Source organism: Acinonyx jubatus, chromosome A1 (assembly GCF_027475565.1).
Source record: "Acinonyx jubatus isolate Ajub_Pintada_27869175 chromosome A1, VMU_Ajub_asm_v1.0, whole genome shotgun sequence".
Classification (NCBI taxonomy): Eukaryota; Metazoa; Chordata; class Mammalia; order Carnivora; family Felidae; genus Acinonyx; species Acinonyx jubatus.
The window spans coordinates 179,526,633-179,550,593 of NC_069380.1; the positions used below are offsets into that span (position 1 = coordinate 179,526,633).

Sequence of the window (23,961 nt, forward strand, 5' to 3'; positions counted from 1 at the left end):
CAAATTAGCACATTCATACAAATTCTGTAGAAAAATTCTGTAGAAAAATTAAAATAGATGCATTAGATCTACATGTTATCAACATAACTAAATCTCCCATAACATTATACTGAATAAACAATTTATAAATATTAAAATGAAAATAGCATTCACTCTTCACCCTGTTTCCTAAATTAATAGTAATATTCTCTTGCTAATAGTTGAACAGCTGTCCTGGAGATCTTCCATTTCACCTATTCCATCCTCCTCAGCTGCTCCAATTCCAACATTTATACTTAAGATATCATCCAGTACTACTTGGATTTCACGTGACTCTTCTACATTTTAATGATAATTTTCACTCATTTTGCACATCTTTAAACACTTTTTTATTTTATCCTGAACTAAGGAGTGTCTAAGATGTCATTCTCCGAAATTCGAGAGTACCATCACCTTCTTTCTCTCGTTTTTCCTGTCAATGCAGTCTTGCTGAAAATGTTCCTTTGTCCTCATGAAAATCTTCATATCTTCAGCTTTTCACTGTTTCCTCATTTCATGAGATTTTTGTAGGTATCCCTTGTCTCTTCCCAGCCTTGATAACAGATTAAGCTATTTCACTGACACTCTCATTAATGCCATAGATTCATGGCTTCCTTTTTTTTTTTTTTTTAATTTTAGAATTCTGTCAATTTTCAACACTGAGTCTGTCCTTCCCCCAACTCAAGGCCCATTTTCTCTATTCCTTGGCTTCTGAACGTTGCTGGGGGAAGTTACAAAATCCATACCACATAAAACTCACTAATTTCTAACACAATTAGATTTATAGAGCTGCTTGGTAACAACTATCTACATACTGTTTTTTTATTATGTACATGAGGAGGTTTCATATCTTCTCTGGTCTCCTCAAAATCTTTGATTATTTTACTGGCTGGAAATAATCTTGATATCTATCCCATTGTCTTCACTTCTGAGAATGTTAAGTTTGTTTAATTTCCTTTATCTTTCTCTTCCGTATCTCAATATGTTGAGCCAGTATTTCCTGCCTCCTTCTGCTTGTAGAAGAAATATGACTCTTTCCTGTCAAAACTGAGAGCTACCTGTATGCTTTTGTTTTGACATCCTACACATGTCATGATGATTTTACTCTTTTACCTTTCCACTTGTATTGTCTATTTCTTCTTTCTTTAGGGCCCCTTCTCTCCTGCTTACAAATATACTTAGACCTCCCGAATCCCAACAGAATTTTATATTTTTCTTGCTGTTACCTTAGGTTATCATCCAATCTCTCTTTTAATCTCTCTTTTACTCTTACTTGCCAAAATGTTACTTTCATATTTAAAATTTACAATTCCATAAAAGACTACCACAATATCAAAGTCTACCACAATTGAGGTTACGTATGTATTAATATTTATCATATTTACTTAAAAAATATTTTTAACAGAAACTAATAAAACATAACTCTAAAAGCACTACTATCTAAGCCCTTCCCCAAAGGCCGTCACTCTCTTGAAGCAGACATTGCCATTCTCATGCATTGTTTGTATTTTGTATTTTTTACATTCTCTATATACAAAACACCTGCACTATTGTTTTTTGTCTTTAAAAAGTTCACAAAGGGTTACATTCTTAATTTGTTTTCACCTCACTTTAGGCTTTTTGTTTTTAATGTTTGTTTGTTTATATTTTGGCGGGGAGGGGACAAATGTGATCCAAGGAAGGGCAGAGACAGAGGGAGACAGAAAATGCCAAGCAGGCTCTGCACTGTCAGCACAGAGCCCAACACAGGGCTTGAACTCATGAACCATGAGATCATGACTAGAGGGGAAATCAAGAGTGGGACGCTTAAGTGACTGAGCTGCCTAGGCACTCCTCACCCCACATTAGGTTTTAAAAATTAATGTCAATACATATAATTCTGTTTTATTAATTTTAACAATTGTATAAATGTGCACTGTATGAATAAACCACAATTTATTTATCTCTTTTCCTTTTGAAGGATTTATATCATTTTCCTTTCTCTACTATTACAAGCAGCATTGCCAATATCTCCTTGTCCATGTGGCAGAGTGTATTTGGAGAATGCTGTGAGAAGAGGAGATGCTGGGTTGAAGAGTATGAATAATTTTATTCAGCATTATTAAACTGAACTTCAAGGGGCACCTGGGTGTCTCAGTAAGTTAAGTCTCAGACTTCGGCTCAGGTCATGATTTCATAGCTCGTGAGTTCGAACCCCATGTGGGGCTCTGTGCTGACAGTTCAGAGCCTGGAGCCTGCCTTGGACTCTTTGTCCCCCTGCCCCTCTCTGCCCCATCCCTGCTTGTGCTCTATCTCTCTCTGTCTTTCAGAGATGAATTAGCATTTAAAAAAATCTAAATTGAACTTTAAAATGATTGTTCAAATTTACATTCAAACAACACATTGTATTACTGCTTGTTTCCACAAACCTTCACCCACACTTTTTATTATAAGACTTACTTTGTTTTGCCAGTGAGGTGCAAATAAAATTTTATGTTTGTGTAGTTTTTCATTTTATTGATTATTACAACACAAAGCTGCTTTTCCTATGAGTATTGTTCATTTGAGTGTTCTCAATGAATTGGCCATTTAGTAGACTTGTCCACTTTTTATTTTTATTTTTTATTATTGATTCACATTCACTTATTTATTTAACAACTACTTAGTAAACATCCACTGTTATAGGCACTCTTTTAGGTGCAGGAGAAACTTCAATGAACAAAACAAAATGGCTGCCCTTGTGGAGCTGACATTTCTGAAGGGGTGTAGATAAAGAATGGAATGAAATTAGTAAAATATATAGTCTGATGCAAGGTGACAAGCAAAATGAAAATAAAAATGATGCACAGTGAAGGGAACTGTGCAGGTTACATTGTGAAGTACTGTGATCGGGGTAGCGCTTACCGAGGGGAGATTCAAGCAGACTGGATATTGCTAAGGGAGTTAGCCAAATAGTTTCTCACAGAAAAAGGCATTTCAGACAAAGGAACCAGCTAGGCCAAAGTCTGTAAGGTAGATGCATGCCTGTCATGTCTTAAGATCAGAAGGGAGACTAGCCTGTGGCTGGACCAGAGTGATTAAGGGAGGAAGAAGTTGCAGGGGAGATGAGAAAGCCACTGTAGCGTTCTGAGCAGAAATCTGCTCTAAGGTTTTAAATGATCATGTGGGTTCTGTGTAGGAATACAATAGCAGCAGAGAGACCAGTGAGGAGGCAATTGTAACACTGGCAAAAGATGATGAGGGCTTGAACCAGAATGGTAGTAACATACATGATGTAAAGTGCACAGATTCTGGATATACTTTGAAAATAAACAGGGACAGGATGTGAATTGTGTGTGTGAGAAAAGAGGTGTCAAGGACTGCTCCAGGAGGGGCACCTGGGGGCTCAGTAGGTTAAGCATTGGACTTAGGCTCAGGTCATGATATCCTGATTCATGAGTTTGAGCCCCCCATTGGGCTCTGTGCTGGAGCCTGCTTCAGATTCTGTGTCTTCCTCTTTCTCTGTCCCTCCCCCACTCACTGTCTCTCTCTGTCCCTCAAAAATGAATAAATGTTAAAAAACTGAAGAAAAAAAATAAACAACTGCTCCAGGCTAGAGTTTGTCTTGCAACACTGGAAGGAGGGTGGTGCATCAATTGAGGTGGGAAGGCTGGGGGTGGATCACAGTTTGAGATGCCTATTAGTCATCAAAAGCAAAACTGAGTCTGGATGGATAAAATCAGCAAGGGTGTAAGTTAGAAAGAGAAGAGTACCAAGGACTGGGATCTATGGTAGTCTAACTTTAAAGTACTCTATGAGTTCTTAATACAATACATAGGTAATTACATGGGCAGCAAAATTCTCTCAGTCTGAGACTTCTCCCTTCATTATGTTCATGGCATATACTTTAATACTTAAGTTTTAAATTTTAATATAATTAAATTTATGACTATTATCCGAGTTTTGAGTGCTTTATGTTTTTTTTCATAAAATTTAAGCTTTTATTATATTTATTCCTAAGTATCTCACTGGTTTAAATGGTATCTTCTCCAGAGTTATGTTCCTAATTGTTATGTTGTAGGTGCATAGGATATTATTAGATTTTGTACATAGCTCTTTTAAGTTCTAATAATTTGCTTTAGATGTTTTTAGGAATAATGAGTGTATTTTTTTCTTTTCCGCTCCCTATACACAATTTTTTCTTTCTTTTTTTAAAAATACAATTTATTGTCAAGTTAGCTAATATACAGTGTATAGAGTGCGCTCTTGGCTTCAGGGGTAGATTCCTGTGATTCATCACATACATACAATACCCAGTGCTTATCCCAGCAAGCACCCTCCTCAATGCTCATCACCCTAGGCACATTTTTTAAAAATCTTTTTCCATTACTTAAGACCATTATACAATGTAGAATAGAAAAGACAACAAAAGACATTGTTGACTTTTTCCTGACTTTGGAATGAATATTTTGGTTTCAGCTAATGCTATAGTGGTAATCATATTGCAGTACATAAGTGTAGTAAATCATCACAGTGGGGACCTTAAGTTTACACAATATTGTATGTCAATTATATGCCAATTTAAGAGAATCTAATGTAAAAAAAGATTTCTACCTTTTAACATTAAGATGATGGCTTTAAGTTTTTGGTATATACTCTCATCATATTATGGATGTCTTCTTAGATTTCCCGAACCTAACATTTTTAATGAGGAAAGGGTGTTTAATTTTGTCATATTATTTTTTTTTGTATCCTTTATGATAACCATGTCATCCTTCCTCCTTTAATCTGTTGGAATATTTAATTACATTAGTAGTTTTTCTAATGCTAAACCACCCATGAATTCATGAAGGAAATCCTTTCTGGTCACAAAGTATTTGTTATACTTTTCTTTATTGGGCATGCTAATAATAGTCTACCTAGTATTTTTGCATATAGAATTTTAATTGACATAGGCTATATATATATTACTTTCCTTGTTTTGCTTCAGTATCAAGGTTATACTACCTTTAAATTAAATTTGCAAACTATTCTCCCGTTTTATCTCTTGTTGAACAGTATGTAAAACCAAAGACTTCATGCTTGTGGAAGATTTGCTTAAAGTCACCTTTAAAACAATCAGGACCCATCAGGTCCATTCTATTCACATATATTTTATATTTTTACTGCATACGTGCTGAACACCTATAGGAGCCTCTAATTGCTCTCTTAACATCCTACATTGCCAGGATGATCTTTGTAAACTTTAAATCAGATCAAGTCACTTTCTAATGGTTTCTTATGGCCCATAAGGCCCTGAGTGATCTGGCCTTGACTGCCTTTCTGACCTCATCCACTGCCATTCTCTCCTTAACCGGATATGTTTCAAGATTAGCAGCCCTCGTTCTGTTCTTCAAACTCACCAAGCTCATTCCCACTCCAGGGACCTTGCACTATGTTGTGGCCTCTGCTTAGAATGTTCTTTCCTTAGATTAAGTTTGGCTGGATTAATTGCATCATTCATATCTCAGTTCAAAAGTACCTTTCACAAAGGCTTCACCTGTTTTCTCTATTTAAGACATTAATCCCTCCTCCAGTCTCTCTCTACCCATTACCTTGTTCGGTTTTTGTTTGGTTGGTTGGTTTACTAACAGTTACCAATAACTGTAACTTATCTTTTTCTAACACATACCAATATCTGAAGTTAATGTTTTTATTGTTTTTTGTTTGTTTTTATCCCTCCTAACATAATGTAAGCTCCTGCAACATAATGTAGGAATTATTTCTCTATTATCCATTAAAATGTCTCCATGTCCTAGAACAGTGTGAAAACCTAGCAAACAGGTTCTCAAAAATATGTACTGAATGCCTAAATTAGTGAATGAATAAAAGGATCAATCTCATTCTTCACAAATATTAAAGGCCATAAGTCCTAATCCTCACTAATCATTCATTCAACATATATTTATGAATCATCTACTTTGTGTTGGATACTGCGAGACTCTTGATAGACAGTGGTGAACAAAACAAGCCCCCTGCTCTCACTGAACTTATACACTGGTAGTGGACAGCAGTAAAAATGAAAACAAGTAAAATGTATTTATACCTTATGGTATTCTGGTAAACCAACTCTCTAAAAAATAAAAGCTCTGATTCATAGAATTTTGCCAATTTCCATGGTGTAAATACTCCCATCAGAGTCAGTTGCAAGCGTTCAATGTTTTAATGATTGTCAAAATACTTTCAGTGTTTTAACAATATTTTAACAAAAATTAACAAGACCTAACAAAACTTTTGAAAATTTAATAATTGGCTCTCATGAACAGGTATTGTTGACTATGTCAGACAGCATTAAGTGATATGGAGAAATATAAAACCTGGACAGATATGAGGGAATTTTGAGAAAAGCAATGTTAGTCTGTAGAGAATGGCGACGTGACATTTGATCTGAGACCTGAAGGTACTGGGGGACCAATCTTGCAAGCATTTGAAGGAAAGGCATTTGAGACAGAAGAAACAGAAAATACAAAAAGGCCTGAGGGCAGGAGCATGCATGGAACAACAGGAAGGGTGGTATAGTTGTGGCAGAATGAGCAAGTGGAGAGGAGGGGTGAGATCAGAGGGCCTTAGAGCCCACTTCAAGGACTTCCATTTTTATTGTGAATGAGATGGGGCAACACTTTTGGATTGTAACAGAGGAATAACAACATTAACAATACATAGTCATTTTAAATTATTAAGAAATGTTGTCATATTCTGCCTCCAAATTAAATAAGAAACCCAACAATATAGTATAGACATCCTACTTAAGTCATTATCAACTCAAGAGTGTATGTAGCAAAATCTTTTCATAAATCTGAAGAGGGATTTTACCCTTACAAATGTAGGTTACAGATATGTGAGCAGCAAATTTCTTGTGGATAACTTGAAACACTTGTTTATAGTTCTGTCAATAACATGTAAATCTGGCAAACACAAATGAATGTTTGGCAATTGTTGGCCTTACTTAGGGTAAACATTATTCCATTATGTCATACTACAAATTTCCTTGGGAGATTATTTTATGATAGTCATTTTGGTTTTTAAGGGGACATCCCTGCATTGGCTTAGTAACAGCATAAAGGATATTCACAGATTTTTATAAAACACTGATTTTTAATGCTAAGACTAGTTTTGATGTGAGTGACTTTTGCGCTAATAGCTTTTTAAAGTGCCACTTAACTGAATATTATAGCTAAAGAAGAATGTGAGTAACACTGCAAGAAATAATTTTGCATTTTGTATCCATAAAGCTTTGGTCTTCGTTTGTGAATTGCACTAATGAGGTCTATATAGTTAATACCCACTCGGCCTTCTTACAAATGCATGCCCTGACAAGAAGAGGGCTGTGTAAGAGAGTGTGAATGGTTCTGCACAAACTCATAAGAAGCATCAGGGGAAAAAAATGAAATAGTTGCCTCTTATTGAGCACTTACTATTTGCCCAGCATAATGCTAAGCTCTTTGCTTATATTATTTTCATAATTTCTTTTGAGCTAAGTATTATTTATAGGTCAGGTTCAAAGAATTTAAGTGAGTCATATAAAGTCATGTAAGTTGCTAAGTGTCAGGGTTAGGACTTGACCCAACAGCCTGTGTTCCCACCTGCCAGGATTTTTCATGTACAGTTAAAGGGTCAGAAGTAACACCACCACATATAAAAAGGCTATATTATGCCAAAGATGTTTCTCCTTTAAAAAATCTTATAAATTAAGTCACTAGGGGTTATGAAAGCTTTATCTACACATATGAACTTTACTTTTCTACCTATCATGAACCACTTAAAGTTCTTTAGTTGACATTCCCAAAAGATATTCCATAGACAACTAATTCCATGGGCTTTTTATGGTGTCATAAGTTAAATTATTAAATTATGGTGGCCAAATTAGTTTGAGATATACTGGGTGAACAAAGCTATAGAGGTTATTGTTGTTGCTATTGTTTGTTTTTTAGGACTTCTTTGATTCTTTAATAATGGTCTTTGTGAATTTCTAAGAGATCAGAAAATTCACTTTATTTCCTAAATATATTTGATTAAAGAATATTTTCTTCTCACATGGTAATCCATGGATTAAGTGCTTTGCAAGAGCATTATTTTGGGCAGTCTCTAACTTATCCTTAAGTTCAAGTTTATAATACAAATTGAAGCATCATATCTTAGGAGAGCGTCTATCGAAGAGTTCAGTATTATGTCTGAAAAGAATCAGAGCCACACACTGTTTGTTTCTGTTTTAAAGACTCTGGCACTTGTTCAGCTTCTGACAGAGATGTGTAGATCTCGCTAAAATCAAAGAACAAAATTGTATTCCTTGAAGATAACTCTTATCACATTCTTAGACACCACAGGGGTATTTTCTTTGTAACTGGTAAGATATTGAACATCACCCAAAAACAAGCTTGCTTGGTTATAGACACTGACTGGAGGCGAAGCCTAGATGCTTTTGTGTTTCACATGGCTATTTCCCATTTACAGTGTGTGTGTGCATGCGTGTGTGTGTGTGTACACATACGTGCATGCATGCACACATGTGTATGAGTGTCTGTTTCTGGGAAACACCTTCGGGCAGGTTTTCCTTTTATCAAAATAACATAATTATCAGACTTTAGTCATCTAATCAGCCTGATTTTGCCAGGAGATAAAGCAAATTGTTCCCCAGAACCAGAAAACAGAAGGGGAGGGAATCTTCTAACTAACTGAAAACTTTGCTTCACTGGGTGTGTTTTTTTTTTTGCCTTTGAGTAAACTTTTCTCTGAGCCTAGCTCAGAAAATCAAACCGATTACATACTACATGAGGAAGGCATTATTATATAGAGAGTGGGTTTTGAAGTCTGTAAAGGCTGAATTCAGTTTGACCCACTATCTTCCAAGCCACGTGACCATTATTATTTTATTTTATTATTTTATATTATTTTATTTTATTATTTTTTTTTATTTTTTGAATCAATCATGCATCTATCCAGAAAATAGTTATTGATTGTCTTTTATGTTTTTAGACCTGTTCTCATTTCTGGTCTACAAAATGGAACAAGGCAGGTAAGTCTGAGCTTTACTTTCTTCATATATAAATTAGGAATGTATAGGATCATTAGTGAGAATTAAATGCAAATATGTATATAAAGTAGTTAATATAGTGCCTGGCACTCAAAAGGGGATTAATAAATCATAATGATCATAAAACCAAGTATGATAATAATAGTTAATGGTCTGAAGATTTCATATAATCAAGGATATTTCTTTGCATGGGGGAAAAAAGCAGCTGCTTAAATGTGGGGTTTTTTTCTAGTAAATAGCTATCATTTCTAAAGTCTTTACTCCTTGAAGTCTAGATAATACAAGATGTTTTAAAGAAAAAAAAATTTCTATCTTAGAGGAGCATCATTTTAACCTGAAGTTACTATGAATGCTCTAATTCATACTGATTTATCAGATTAGTTTACAAATTACCTGGCATGACCTGAAAGAGAAGGAAGCTGAAAGGTACATTTTATTAAAAGAAATATAAAAGATCCTAGGAAAGGGAGCTATCATGAGAGCTATAATTGTAAAAGATTCTAAAAACAAAAACAAAAACAAAAACAAGGGAAAAGAATCAAAGAGAGAAGGAAGAGGACAGATAGCTACTAAAACTATGCAGTGGGTTCCTATCAGATTGAAAAGAGTTCCTATTAAGTTTCTAGAATCTGCATAAGCAGGAAACCCCTGTCTCACTCTCTTGCCTTATACTGTTCTCTCTTTGTTCATTATACTCAGTCATACAGATCTTCTTCTTATCCATCAAAGTCCAAGTAAGCCCCCTGTCTCACTTACATGGCCTTGAGGTTTTTGCATTTACCAGAATTCTTCTGTCTATAATGGTGCACCCCAACATTTTCCCATGGTTGGATCAAAGGCATCGGCTCATTAGAGAGGTCTTCCTTTACCACTTGACTTAAGACAGACCTGGATACTCTCTAACATACCACGCTATTTTATTATTTACATACAATATAATTGCCATTGTAATTACTATAATCCAAAATTTTCTTTTTTGTTAACTTATTTTTTAATAGTCTGAGTCCATCTTAATTTCTATAATGTAATCTCTATATACACAGGGTGGTTGACTATCTTTTTCACTGCTCTACCTGTAGCACTGAGGATTGTGCCTGCCATCTAGTAGGCTCTCAATAAAAAATTATTGAATGAATAAATGATTGAGTGCCAGCAAAGGAAAAAATCCTTCAAAGGGATGTTGAGAAATGGCAAAGAATAACTTTACCAAATTGACAATTTTGCCTAGGGCCAAAGCTGAACATAACATTAATAATGTTCATTGATATTTTCTGGACTAATTTTGACATCTCTAATGAAAGAACTGCTCTTTCATGCATGCAATTTTGGGAAATCGGTTATTATTCTAATCAATGTCTTACTAATTTGAGCAGTGGTTATTTTAAATCATCATAAAGGTGTTTTTGACCATGTGTCACATACAGAATTTTTACATTTCTATTTATTATAAAGGAGCGGTGACTTTTTAATTTATGTAGGGAGGATTAGAATTATGTAGCTACTTGTTGCATATTACATACTATCAGGAAGAACAACAGATTTTATTTAAATGGATGTTTGGCAAAATATCATTACATTTATTGTATCCCTCAAAAACATATAACCAATTACTTACCTTGTTTCATTTTTTTTTTTAATTTTTTTTTAACATTTATTTATTTTTGAGACAGAGAGAGACAGAGCATGAACGGGGGAGGGGCAGAGAGAGAGGGAGACACAGAATCGGAAGCAGGCTCCAGGCTCTGAGCCATCAGTCCAGAGCCTGACGCGGGGCTCGAACTCACGGACCGCGAGATCGTGACCTCAGCTGAAGTCGGACGTTCAACCGACTGAGCCACCCGGGCGCCCCACCTTGTTTCATTTTCTTAATGACAAACTTCATTAGTTTAAAACACTTAAAAATTTTTTAATGTTTATTTATTTTAGAGAGAGAGAAAGAGAGAGAGAGAGAGAGTCAGAGTGCAAGCAAAGGAGGGGCAGAGAGAGAGAGATACACAGAATCCGAAGCAGGCTCCAGTCTCTGAGCTGCCAGCGCAGAGCCCGACACAGGGCTTGAAACCACAAGCTGTGAGATCATGCCTGAGCCGCAGCCAGACCCTGAACCAACTGAGCCACCCAGGTGCCCAGTTTAAGACATTTTTTTAAATCCCACAATTTCCCTCTTTGCTATCACAATACTTCTAAGAATGTCAAATTTCTGCTAACCCACAAATAAGATATTCAATGCCAGTATGTCAAACTCAAGTTCTTATCCAGAGCTCAAAACATCTTGTGCTACAAACAGAATGGCAATTACTGATGCAAAAAACGTATAGCTCCCTCAAGGCTTTTCAGAAATCTTGATTATTTAATCAGTGTTCTTGATTTGTAAGGCTAGGTAGTTGATGGCTCCCAAAATGTGTCACATTGGACATTATCCAGATGGAGTGCCAGTTTTCATTTAAGATTCAAGAGGTAAAACCCAACAAAAAAGGTTTTCCACCATCTCAGACTATAGCTCAACTTATATCAGATGACAAATAAAACCTGGCAGTCTGCTTTGCCCATGATTTCAAAACAGAAACTTCATTGAACTGTCAGTTACCAAATGAGGTGATTAACTCTGATGTTGATTAAAGTTTTATACCATGTTTTTATTACTGACAAGTTTCTTCTCTCTTTTTGGGGGTCTAGTTCTTTCAGTATAATTCTCACTTTATTCCTAAGATTTCATTATGTCATTTATGTTTTGATATATATACTTACTGGTGCTACTTTCAAGGACTTTCTATTGTATGCTTGCAAAATTAATGTATAATATGAATGCATAGGAGGAATCTAAGTCATGCATATTCCTTTCAAAATTATAAATAGGAGGACCATAGTGATGTTCAACTTAACTCTTCTCAGATATGCCTCTCTTTTGTAGTCCTTTCATTTGATGTGTACAAAGTTTCACTTTTTAAAAACTCTGCTCTTGATTTGCAACAATATCATCCCTTAGGTTGATAGCTCTCCTAGGAATAGGTGATAGCTACAAGGAAAGTCAGACAGGGATTGGACAACAGCAAGAAGTAAGACAAGAAAATCAATAAATAATGTTCATTAGTAATGATACTAAGAAACTCACATGAGGTTAAAGGTCCAGGAGACTGAAGTCCAAGAGTTGTAGAAGCAATCACTTCAGATTTTCAGGATGGAGAGGAGTCAAGATCCCAGGCTGTGAGGTGCATTAAATGAAGGGCACCAACGGTCAGTCAGGTCAAGAAGCTAGCCTGATCAAAATACAGGATTACATTTGTTGGATGCACCCTCTTATATGACATTTCCCCTTTCTTTAGCTTTAATCATATGAAAGTTCTTTCAATTTCCTTAATAGATCTTGCTCACTCTCATTGTGGGTCATTTATAATATTTTGTCTTTTTCCTAGAGCATTCTTCCCTCTTCTCTACCCTTTCCCCATTTTTCCCTGAAGTTGTCTCTCTCTCAGTTTTCATTTCCATATCAGTTCTAGCAGAAACATTTTACTGACTGTGCATGTGCATATTGTGTATCCTTAGGGCCCTGTATATTTTCCATCAGAACACTTGGGCTGTAACAGGACTGCTGGTTACCAGTCTGGGTCAGTTACCAGGTACTAAATACCTCGAAGGTAAGTGCCATATTGATTTTTATGCGTCCCTGTATCTCTAGGATCCAGCACAGCACCTTCCAACTGTTCGATAAAATATTTGTTAAAGCAACAAACATTGCTTATGGGTGTGGGTGGCTGTGGACGCTTGGGTATAAACAAGAAATTGATTGTTCCTTGTTGAACAGTGAGCATTAATAGCAGTAGAAAAACTGATATCTGCAGGGGCAGGGCTAAAGGAACTGAGATTCTTGACAATGATATAGGATGAGGGTACTACTCTGTGGTACTCCATTCAGCAGCCCCTGGCATGCTGGTTTAGATATTAAGAAAGCAGCTAATAAGTAATAATGCTTTCCAATCTCACTGCACTTCTACCCAAAGGATTTATTGAGTTTTATAAACACTGATCAATCATCCTTGCCCCAATGAGGTGGGTAAGAGTTATTATGCTCATATTATGAAAAGGAAAACCAAGGCAGAGAGAGATTAAGTGGTTAACCCAAAGTCAGGCAGTGAGTCATGGAGACCTGGCACTTGGACATGGAGTTTTAAACTTGCAGCTCTCTGGGGGCACCTGAGTGGCTCAATTCGTTGAGCATCCGACTCTGTCTCAGGTCATGATCTCACAGTTTGTGAGTTCGAGCCCTGTGTCAGGCTTTGTGGTGACAGTTCAGAACCTGAAGCCAGCTTCAGATCCTGTGTCTCCCTCTCTCTCTTTGCCCCTCCCCTGCTGACCCTTGGTCCCTCTCTCTCTCTCTCTCTCTCTCTCAAAAATAAATAAACTTAAGAAAATAAAATAAACTTGCAGTTCTCTGCTTAGTCTATTTAGCACTGAACTAGAAGTTGGATGCCTTCCTGAACCCCCTAGGAAGGATGAGTAGCTCCTCTTTCCATGCTTTCCCATTGCCATTGGCATCACCATTGCCACATCTTACTGTCTGTCAGGCATTATGCCTAGCACTTTCTATATATTAAGTCACTGAATCCTGGAACAACAACAACAACAAAAATGAAATAACTTTTATTTTCACTACTTTAAAGATAAGAAAAATTGGGTGTCAGAAATATAATTAACTATTAACTCCAAGTAGGAGACTTGGAATCCAGATCCTTGATTATCAGAATTGAAAGCCTATGCCATATTCCAACATCCTACAACTTAAATCCTTGTGTACATGTTAGTACAAGTTGGGATCAGATATATGGTATGAGCAAGTGATATAATTCACAAAGGGTAGCACAGCACTGGAATATAATTAATTACCAATAGATGTTTGTAGAATAAATAACAGAAAGAAGCTGAAATTCCTCCCAAGATCATAGGAAACTGGAGCTAGGGTCCAGCATTTGAATGGCTCACAGTCACAGAGGATGGGTTGATACCAAGTTCACTGCTTTCACTCATGGATACAGACACTACTAGGCATGTCTGTATGTCCTCTCATGAAAGGGAAGTTGAGACATAATCAAGAGCCATCTCAACTACACCTTCACATCTCCTCCATCCCAGCAAGACATAAGAATCTACCTTTATCTTTTCTCATTTAAGCATGTGTAAAGAGTATAGGCAAAGGTTAACATATCAAGAAAGTCATTGCAATTCTGCTCAAATTAAGGAAAAATCTAGATACTAGCAAAATATCCAACAAGTGAGTATTAATTCAATTTACCAATATCTTACAACTCCTTACAGGTTGCAGCATTAAAATGCTTAAAAGTGATTTTTAATATGTCATCAGTACTAGCACCTGGTTAAAAAAAAAAGGGCAGGTTGCAGAATAATAAATAGGTATGGTCTTGTTTTGTGAAAGAAAAGAAACACATAAAACTCTGGCAGGATATACCCAGAGAGTTAATAGCTGTTATCTCTAGAAAGCAGGATTGTGGGCATCTTTCTTCGGTTTATCTATATTTTTTCAATCTTCTGAAATGATTATGTATTGTTCTTGTAATGAGAACAACAGAAGTTATTTTTAATTTTGAAAAAATAAAATAAAACAGATGCCTCAGGGAAGAATGGGTTTTGAACCACTGGAATCCTAAACCAGGCACCAGCTGCCACCTGAAAATCTAGGCTTTAAAATAAGCCACAGCCTCCTGAACATACCCAAGCATGTGATCTCCCTCCCATGCCACACATACTGTTCTCTGATATAAGAAATCAAATGATTCATTCTGTTCCCTTCCACCTTACCCTGACATAGCAAAGACGGAATGTGCACTATTTCCAAATCAAAATAGGCACACTGCAGCAAGAGGCACTTCCAAATGATGGAATTAGATTAGAAGTTAAGACAAAATATGTTTAACTGGCTTTTAAAGAAATTTGGTGGAACACATTACTATAAACAGTACATTTGGGCAGCCAAACAAACTTTGCCTAGAGAAAATCAATTTTGCTCCCCAAACAATGAGAAAAATTACTTTAGATTCGACATTAAACATTGTCGTAAGTATTTTTTAAGAAGCATTTCTATAACTCTGTGTAGAAATAGGAGTCAAAGGATGCCTTTGTTACTATGGTAACAGTCTCCCTGGGAAGAGCTAAGGATGAAGTAGCATACATCCGCCCTGCATATATTTGGCCAATCAATAAACAAAAGACTTAATCTGCATGCATCACATTAGGAAAGTGGTCAAGGTGTACATGATTAGTAAAAGGGTAGGGGGTATTCAGGTATTCTGGGTTCAATCAGCCAGCCTAATTTTCAGCTAAGCTTTGTTAACACTTTCTTCATTTAGAAACCCATTATGAAGATAAATTATTGCTAAAATGCCTGTAGATACTTGAAAAATGGAAATCTTCATCACAGAATTTTAACATAACAGTATAACATGCAAGGTGGTAAACTATGATTAGGAGTATAGAAAAAATGTATACTATAGTGAGAAACACACACACCCAGGAACCCAGGAGTAATGATAACACTAATAACAACTAATATTTCCTGAACATTTACTACGGGCCAAGCATGAGCAAAACGTTTTCCATGATTTTTCCTCTGACTCTTTTAAACAACCTTAACAGTTACTACTATGAGTTCTCATTACCATTTTTCAAATGATGTGAGAACTACTTTTTTTAAGTGTTTATTTATTTTTGAGAGAGAGGCAGAGACAGAGTGTGATCCAGGGAGGGTCAGAGAGAGAGGGAGACACAGAATCCCAAGCAGGCTCCAGGCTCTGAGCTGTCAGCACAAAGCCCGATGAGGGGCTCGAACTCACGAACTATGAAATCATGACCTGAGCTGAAGTCGGACGCCCAACCAACGGAGCCACCCAGGCACCCCGATGTGAGAACTATTTTTAATCTTGTTTTACTGATGAGGGAACTCACACTACAAGATTCAAGTTAGGAGCCCAAGGTTCCATCCTGGGAGTGTTGGAGGCTAGGGTTCAAACCAGAGCAGTAAACTATCGTGGTGTCCTCTATCCACTACACCCACTGAACTTCCAGCTTTGCCAGTGATCAACAGCATGGCTTTACGAAAGCGACTTGACTTTCTGAGTCTGAGACTCAGGCTTTTGTGAAGTTATAATTACATAATGTATTTTAAGAGAAAGCACATAATAGGCCCTCAGTACATATTCCTTCCTTCCTCTTGAAACTCTTCAGCTCCTCAGAATCAATATAGGTTATTGTGAACGTTAACAGGTCTTGACTTAAGCAGCATAAAAGAGAGTTGAGAATTATTGGAATAGTAACATCTCATTTTACTTTCTGGGTATTACTTCCTCCTCCTTGAACACATGAACAGAATTTCCAACAAATCTCTCTCTCTCTCTCTCTCTCTCTCTCTCTCTCTCCCTCTTTCTCTCTCTCTCTCTCTCTCACACACACACACACACACACACACACACCCCATGGGTTTCATCTCGTATTTTCTTACCCCTATCATATGATATGACCCCAACAAATATGGCAACAGAGGAAAATACAGTAAACAGTCATCAGAAAAGTAGATCTGTGACTTACAGATTCTGTAACATCACCTTTCTGGGCCTCAATGTCCTCTGCTATAGCAGAGAAGAGGTGAAGGTTATTTCTTCCAAAGAAATTCCAGGAGTAACTATCCATGACATGATTGTTGCTGTGAACTGAGTAGCCCTTGCTCATTTGAACCCTCCCTACTTCTTTTATACCTTTTGTTTGGAATTTTGTACCTGGCTACAAGAATGAGTCATCTGTAGTCCTCATGCAGATTGCCCCGCTGACAGGTAATTCTTTGGCCCTATGTTGAAAACTGGATGCTCTTTGTTTTCATTGAAATATTTATCCTCAATTCTGTCATTATACAAATTGTTACTCTGAGATAAAGACCCTAAAAAATTGGGAATGAGACAGCAAATACTTAAGTGATCCAAATGTCCCTCAATATTAAAAAAAAAAAAAGATATGACTGAAGTATCAATAAAAGGCAAAAGAGGGAGGCACTTTAGAGGATCAATTGTTTGGAACCGAATTATGGAATCATTTCTCTTCCAGACTTTAATATTAAGTGAAATGTTTCTGTCACCTTTAGCCGTGTTCATTTGAAGTAGTTTCATGAGGCATTTTTCATTAGTACCATTTACACAGGGAAGAGTACTTAGCATCTGTTTTTTATGCAATATATTTCCTTAGGTGAAATCATAAATATAGTCCCTGAATTTCATACCTACCTGAGCATAACATCAAGCTCATATTTAAGCCATCTATAGGAAATGTTTTCTTGCAAACTCGACATGTAAGTACACGGAGCCTCTCTCTGGTCACGTGAAGATGGGAGTTTTATGCCTTAAAAGGCACAACCAAAAGTTGTCAATTGTCTGGCTCCTTAAGAGGCAGGCCCATTGTTGTCTCAAATACCAGCTGCAGTCTGAATTCACCTGGAATGGTGTTTCAGAGAAATCCTTTTTAGTGTCAGGAGAGGAGGTCTGTAGTCTGAGAAATAATTCCATGTTGGAACTGAGAATCGAGACATTCCTCTCCCCATCCTTCTACAGCAGAATTTGCAAACTGCTGGCCCATGGGTTATCCCCAGAAGGGATTATATAGGCTGCAGTGGGGGCTGAATAGTGTTTTACATTTGAATTAATTGTCAATGTTTAAAAATCATTAGATTTCACTGCTTCTCTTGAAAAAGCTGGCAACGCAGGACCTGCATTCCCACATGGCGACCATCTGCCGAATCTGGGTAGGGGCTGCTCATATTTACAGTGGCATGTGCTATCCAGTGCCCCACCGTCCCCACCACTCCTGAGTGTTTACTCTTCGGTGAAGCTCAATGTCATCATCCGTATAACATCTTCCACCTGGGCCATTTCACCATTTACTTTATCTAGACAGATAAATATTTAACAGCAGGTATAGCTTGGGCCCCAACCAATTAGAATTCTTGCAGGTCCTGGAAGCAGTGTCTGGGGCTCCCTGCAAGGCTGTGAGTTAACCCTTCTGTTGTGGGGCCACATGCATAGAGGTGTGAGGTGGCCTAGGAAACAGGTCAGGACCCCTGGGGCAGCTTGCACTTCCTGGTGGAGCTTGCAGCAGTAGCTGTTCTCGAACTATTGCAAAAGCAGTGGTACCTGTATCAGCCTTGCTTTAGGAAGTTAAGCTTATGACCCTGGCTTTAAGTTAAATTCACTTTTTGGAGCAGACAGATAGAAATGGACGACACAAGCTGTCACTCCCAAGTGGAAGAGTATGCCAATGTATGTATTCCATTTTCCCTGGTATTACAACTTCAACCTGGGTTTTTGTAAAGCAGTTTCCCAGGAAAAATGCTAAATGCCACATTAACGACTTCACATAGAATTGGTCTTACAGACAGTGAAAAACATGCTCATTGGTAGAGAATATGGGGTAACAGAAACGTTATATTCCTACCTTCCATTTGAGTGCCACAGAGTGCTTCATTCATGATCTGCCCCATTTGGTTATGTTTTAAGTTAAAATATCAAACAATTTTCTTTAAGTTATGACAGCACTTTCTCAGAGCCTAAGAAGCTTCAGACATGCTATACATCAGAATTTCTCAACCTCAGCACTGATGACATTTGGGACTAGATCATTTTTTGGTGATTGTGGGAAGGGACTGTCCTGTGCATTGTACATTTTGGCAACATCCTTGGTCTCTACCACCTAGATGCCAGCAACAATCTAGTCATGACAACCAAATACTGCCAGATGTTTCCTCCAGGGCAAATGATTCTTGGTCTAGAGTCACTGGTCTATATTCCTACAACCCAAAAGGGTCATGTTTCCGATAACTGCTTACAGCCCCAAGTGAAAGATCAGAATATATTGTTAGGAATATAACAACAACTTATTTCTATATTACTACAAATAAAGATTTGAATATTTGTGATGTTGCTTTAACATGATCTTTTAATTGCCTTTTCTTTTGGGAACATTTGAAAAAGGACAGTTTTAGATAGTCATTTGTTTTCTCCAAACTTTTTAAGGGGCTGACAAAAAGCACAGATAGCTTTGTCCCATGTTCCCTAACTCACTAAAAGCCTCAATAACTTTTAGATTTTTCTGGAACATTTGAGATTATTTGAAGGTCTTCTCTCCAGAATATTTACTGTGCCTGATTTTTAAAGCACATTAGTGCTTAATTACTAATTTTCCTATAAATACTGGACTATAAAGAAGAATCAGACTGAGGGAAGTTAAGTGACTTCTCCATAGCCAAAAACTGCTTACAGATGTGATGCTTATACTTGATCTCTTCAGAGTAAAGAATTTTGTGTGTTATTTGCAGAGATGGTACATTAAATAATATTTCTTATTCTGTGAGTGTATTTTCCACATTAGAATCAACTGCTGCTCAAATAATTGACAGGGAATATTACTTAATACTGAAAATGCTTTTGAAACTAGCAAAGTGATTAAATTAAGGGTGGTTTTAATATTTAATAATACCAGAATTCACCTCGTTAGAGGTTTTAGAGCTCTACATGATGTCTCCCTTTCATCACATACCTTTAACAAGCCCTGTGGAAACTTGAAGTTTTGAAGACTTCCCTCACATCTACCACTCCAAGCTTGCCTAGACCCTCATTATCTTCACCCTTGACTAGCACAATGCCCTACAATTATAGTCTTGCTTTCTCAAATCACCTACCATTATGATTCCATAATTACTGTATGTAAAACTCAAATCTGATTTTATGTCATTTAAAGCAAATCAAAGACCAAATTATTTGTGAAACATACATATACATGCACACACATACATATATCTTTCCACCCTCAAATGCTTCTACTTTCACTATGTGATAATTATTAAGCTCACAGGCTATCCAAAAAAGAACCTACTATGTGCTGTCCCATTTCTGTGTGTCTCCTTGGTTTGTGACATTCATACTTGGAAAAGTTCCACTTGTTTTAAACTCACCTAGAATGCCACTTCCCCGTAGTTTTTACTATCTCCTGGAACACTTAACCTTCCTTGCTGTGCCAGATCTTCTACAGAAACATTTTATAATGTGGTCTTGGAATCATTTGCACATCTGTTTCATGAACTACACTTTAAGCTCCTATAAGGTGGAAAACTGTTGGACTATTTTTTAACGTGTATATCCTTCACTTGGTAAAGGGTCCACCATACAGAAAGATTTTTTTTTTAGTTTTTCAAATATTTATTTTATTCACTTTAAAGCAGGTCTATCACATGGAAAGCCTCAGTAGATATTCCCCCAAAACTGCCTTATTTAAAAACCTATAATATGTTTAAATAATTTCTTCAACAAACATTTACTGAATGCTTTCTGTGCTCTAGCTCATGTTCTAAGTAATTTAAATCAATAATATGCATTCATTTGATAGAAAATAAAAGAATGTATAAAGTTTCCTAGTGTTTATAAAGAGAAGAGGTTACTTAGAGACAGAATCAGAGAGGTTATTTTGAATTATTTTAATCCATACAGAGATCCAAGTCAGATTTTTATTACATAAAATACATAACACTTATAGCACAGTATCTAGCATTTAGTAAAAGCTAAATATATGTTGGTTGATGTTACTATTATTGTCACTATTACTCTCTATTAGAGGAAATATCTCAAAATGAAAAAATCCAAATAATGTGAGATGACAAAGAAGCTACAGAAATAAAAATCTATTATCTCTTAATGAAATATTTTTACAGTTCAATTTATTTTTTTAACTCAAAAAATATTTATTGAGTCCAGTTAAACCAGAAAAAAATGGGATTGGCTAAAGTAGAATATGCTGTGAAAAGATGGACATATCACTGTCTCTAAAACTCAAAGATTTCCATTTAAATATTAATAACGTTAAGAAATAATAAAAGCTTCATTTTAAATGGTATGTTTATACCTAGTATAGTTAGTATCTTTCTTTGATTAGAATATCTGATTCACGAGACTGTCTATCACTAACCATGGAGCTGAGAGTCTTGTCATTTACTACTTATCATTTACAGTGGGGAGTTTTTGTTTCCACACTTGGGTCTTCTCATTTTATGCCATAGAGTGGCACATTCATTTATTTAATAGTGATTGTTCTTATAAGAAATCATATTCATTCAGAGAAATTCTATGACCTATGGACAATCCAATTTTCATTATTTTTTTGGATAGTCGTCTTGGGTTTTAAAATCAATGAAAACTTAGACATTGGGTAAATTTTTGTTTAAAAAATTATTCTAGGGGCACCTGGGTGGCTCAGTCAGTTAAGTGTCAGACTTCTGTTCAGGTCATGATCTCATGGTTTGTGGGTTCAAGCCCAGCTTTGGATTCTGTACTCACAGCTTGGAGCCTGGAGAGTGCTTCAGATTCTGTGTCTCCCTCTTTCTCTGCTCCTTCCCTGCTCATGCATGGGATTCTTCTCTCTCTCTCTCTCTCTCTCTCTCACTCTCTCTTTCTCTCTCTCTCTCAAAAATAAATAATGATTTAGAAATTTATTCTAAATTGAAAAATATTTAAGAGCTACACTTGTATTTGTTCTTACACTAACATTTGAATTATATTGTCCAATATGGTAGCTGCTAATGACATGTAGCTTTTGAACCCATCTAAATTGAAGTGTGCTCTAAAATCTCAAAGATTTAGCACAAACAATAATATAAAATAGGTCATATATATATAAAATATATAATAGATCATGTAACTATATGTGCATGTAATATGTATATATAAAATACATACATATATGTGTATAGGTAAGATTACATGTTGCAATAATATTCTTATGCTCTAGGTTAGATAAAATATTATAATTCCATCTTTTTCATTTTAAAATATGGCTATTAGAGAATTTTAAATTGCATATACAGATCACCTTATATTTCTCTAGCACAGTACTGGTTTAGACACTTTGTTCCAAGAATGAATCATATCTTTGGTTTCCATTAACCTGTGTTAAATATTATTGACAGAGAATTACAGGACAATTGCTCTAGTAATCAAGTTTCACAGATGAGGAAATGGAGGTTCAAAAACACTCCCTTTGTCTACAGTCATAAGGCTAACTAGAGACATAAGAGAACTGGAACGTGTATCTCTAGACTTCCAGTCCCAAGCTAAGTTACTGGCAAAGCAGCAGATAATAATGAACAGCTGTTGGAAGAAAAAATGGATAGATATCATTTCCATGCTGTGTGGCATTCATCTATATGATTCTGACATGAATCTTCCTTGTATGCGATGGGGAAAAAGGCAAAGCCATTGTGCTCAATAATAAAAATGATAGAGTTAGCTTTGTAAAACAAACAAAAAAAACAAAAAACAACTCAAAAAACTAATAAATTCCAAAATGGTATCATTAAATAGTAAGAGATATGACTGATGCAATGAACCTGTTAAAATATCTCTGACCATCTATTATACTTTGGTGACTTTGTTTACAAAGTAGCAAGAATGAGACTCTGTCAATGAATGAAAAACAAAACCTACATTTCTTGGGAAAGAGGCATCCGTCTTTTTCTGTTTGTAAATGCTGACGAGCAGAGTTTAAGGAGGGCTAATGTCACCCATTCATCTTAATTAAAGAGTTAATTGCTCGTGTATCCTGATTTAGTTAACCGAACCTGGTAGCGTGGGAAGCCCTTCCCTCTATGTATTTTATTGACCAGTGTAATGACATCATCAGTAAGTCTCGGGATTTATTCATGCTTCAGCCTATCCTCATAATGTTAATAGCCTGTACATGATAAAACTTTCAAGAGGAATGGAGTCCTCGCGCCTGGCACAGAATACAAAAAGCACGGTGGCTGCTGAATGTCTCGCTTCAGCTGTCATTGAAGAATTCCTTCGAAGTCTAGAGTCATGAAAATAGTAAAAAGTAATTTTAAATGCTAGTTTTCAGAAAATGTTTACATGTGGAATCATGTAGCAGTTTTTATAACTACACATTAAATATCTGAAAGTTAGCAATATTCCCTTAATATTATCAAACCAAAGGCAAGTGAGCATGCATTACAGGGAGAGGAAGATCCTGTTGGCAAAGAATATTTTTAAAACATACACACTCACATACACTCAGAAAAAAAATTAGGCCAAATAATTACCCCTGAACTGGATGAGCAGATTCCTAAAAACAAGGTTTTTCAACCTTTAAAATATAATTTTCCTCAAAATTCCCTACCATTTCCCCAGAAATAATGTGTTTAGATGAACTAAAAAGCTACAGTGGATACATGACTAATTTTAGACTCACACCGTTCACTAATACATTTTTTTAAAAAATGGGGAAAGAGGCAAAAATCAAAGAACAGCAGGGAAAAAGTACTATCTTGAGGGCATACAGAGGCAAAAACATGGAAATGATGTTCAGAGTTAATGGGCCTTTTTGTGTCTCTTCTCACATGTAGTTATAAGCAGTCCTAGTTAAAGTTAATTAAAGTTAGTTCCTTGCTTCTGCAAACAAAACTGGTTCAAGAATCATCCCCCGTTTTTGAGCTACCGATTACATATTAAATGCCATGTTATGGCCAAGGTAAGCACATTGTGGTTATAATAGGAAAAATACATAAAAACAAAAGGTTAGATGTACAAGTATTATATATGGGTATCTATAAAATTTGTTTATAAATATATAAATATAAGGTATATTTATATATCTCCACTGTGTATCTTATAGGCTGCAACATCCCAAATAGTCTTAGATTGATCACTTAATTCATCTGCTTTGAAACGGTGACAATTATGGTACTTCTCCCATGGAGTCATTGTGAGTGTGAATGAATCCATGTATATCGCACTTAGAACACCGCCTGGCATGAGGTAATAAGCATCTCACAGGTGTGAACCATAATTATTATTCTTATGACTAAATCTGCCCTTTTAAGATAA

At 36.2% G+C, this 23,961-nt stretch overlaps 2 long non-coding RNA genes across 2 annotated transcripts in view; both read right to left on the minus strand.

Moving 5' to 3' along the window:
• LOC113592593 (uncharacterized) overlaps positions 1-23,961 on the minus strand; it is a 228,467-nt gene that overhangs the window by 132,450 nt on the left and 72,056 nt on the right. Inside the window, exon 3 of the long non-coding RNA XR_008292488.1 lies at positions 12,156-12,300. This is a non-coding gene — a long non-coding RNA (uncharacterized LOC113592593). The remainder of the gene's footprint in view (positions 1-12,155; positions 12,301-23,961) is intronic.
• Positions 8,904-11,007, minus strand: LOC128312998 (uncharacterized). Its single transcript, XR_008293175.1, has 2 exons — positions 10,898-11,007; positions 8,904-10,661 (listed from the first exon to the last, which is right to left on the minus strand). It is a non-coding gene; the product is annotated as an uncharacterized LOC128312998 (long non-coding RNA).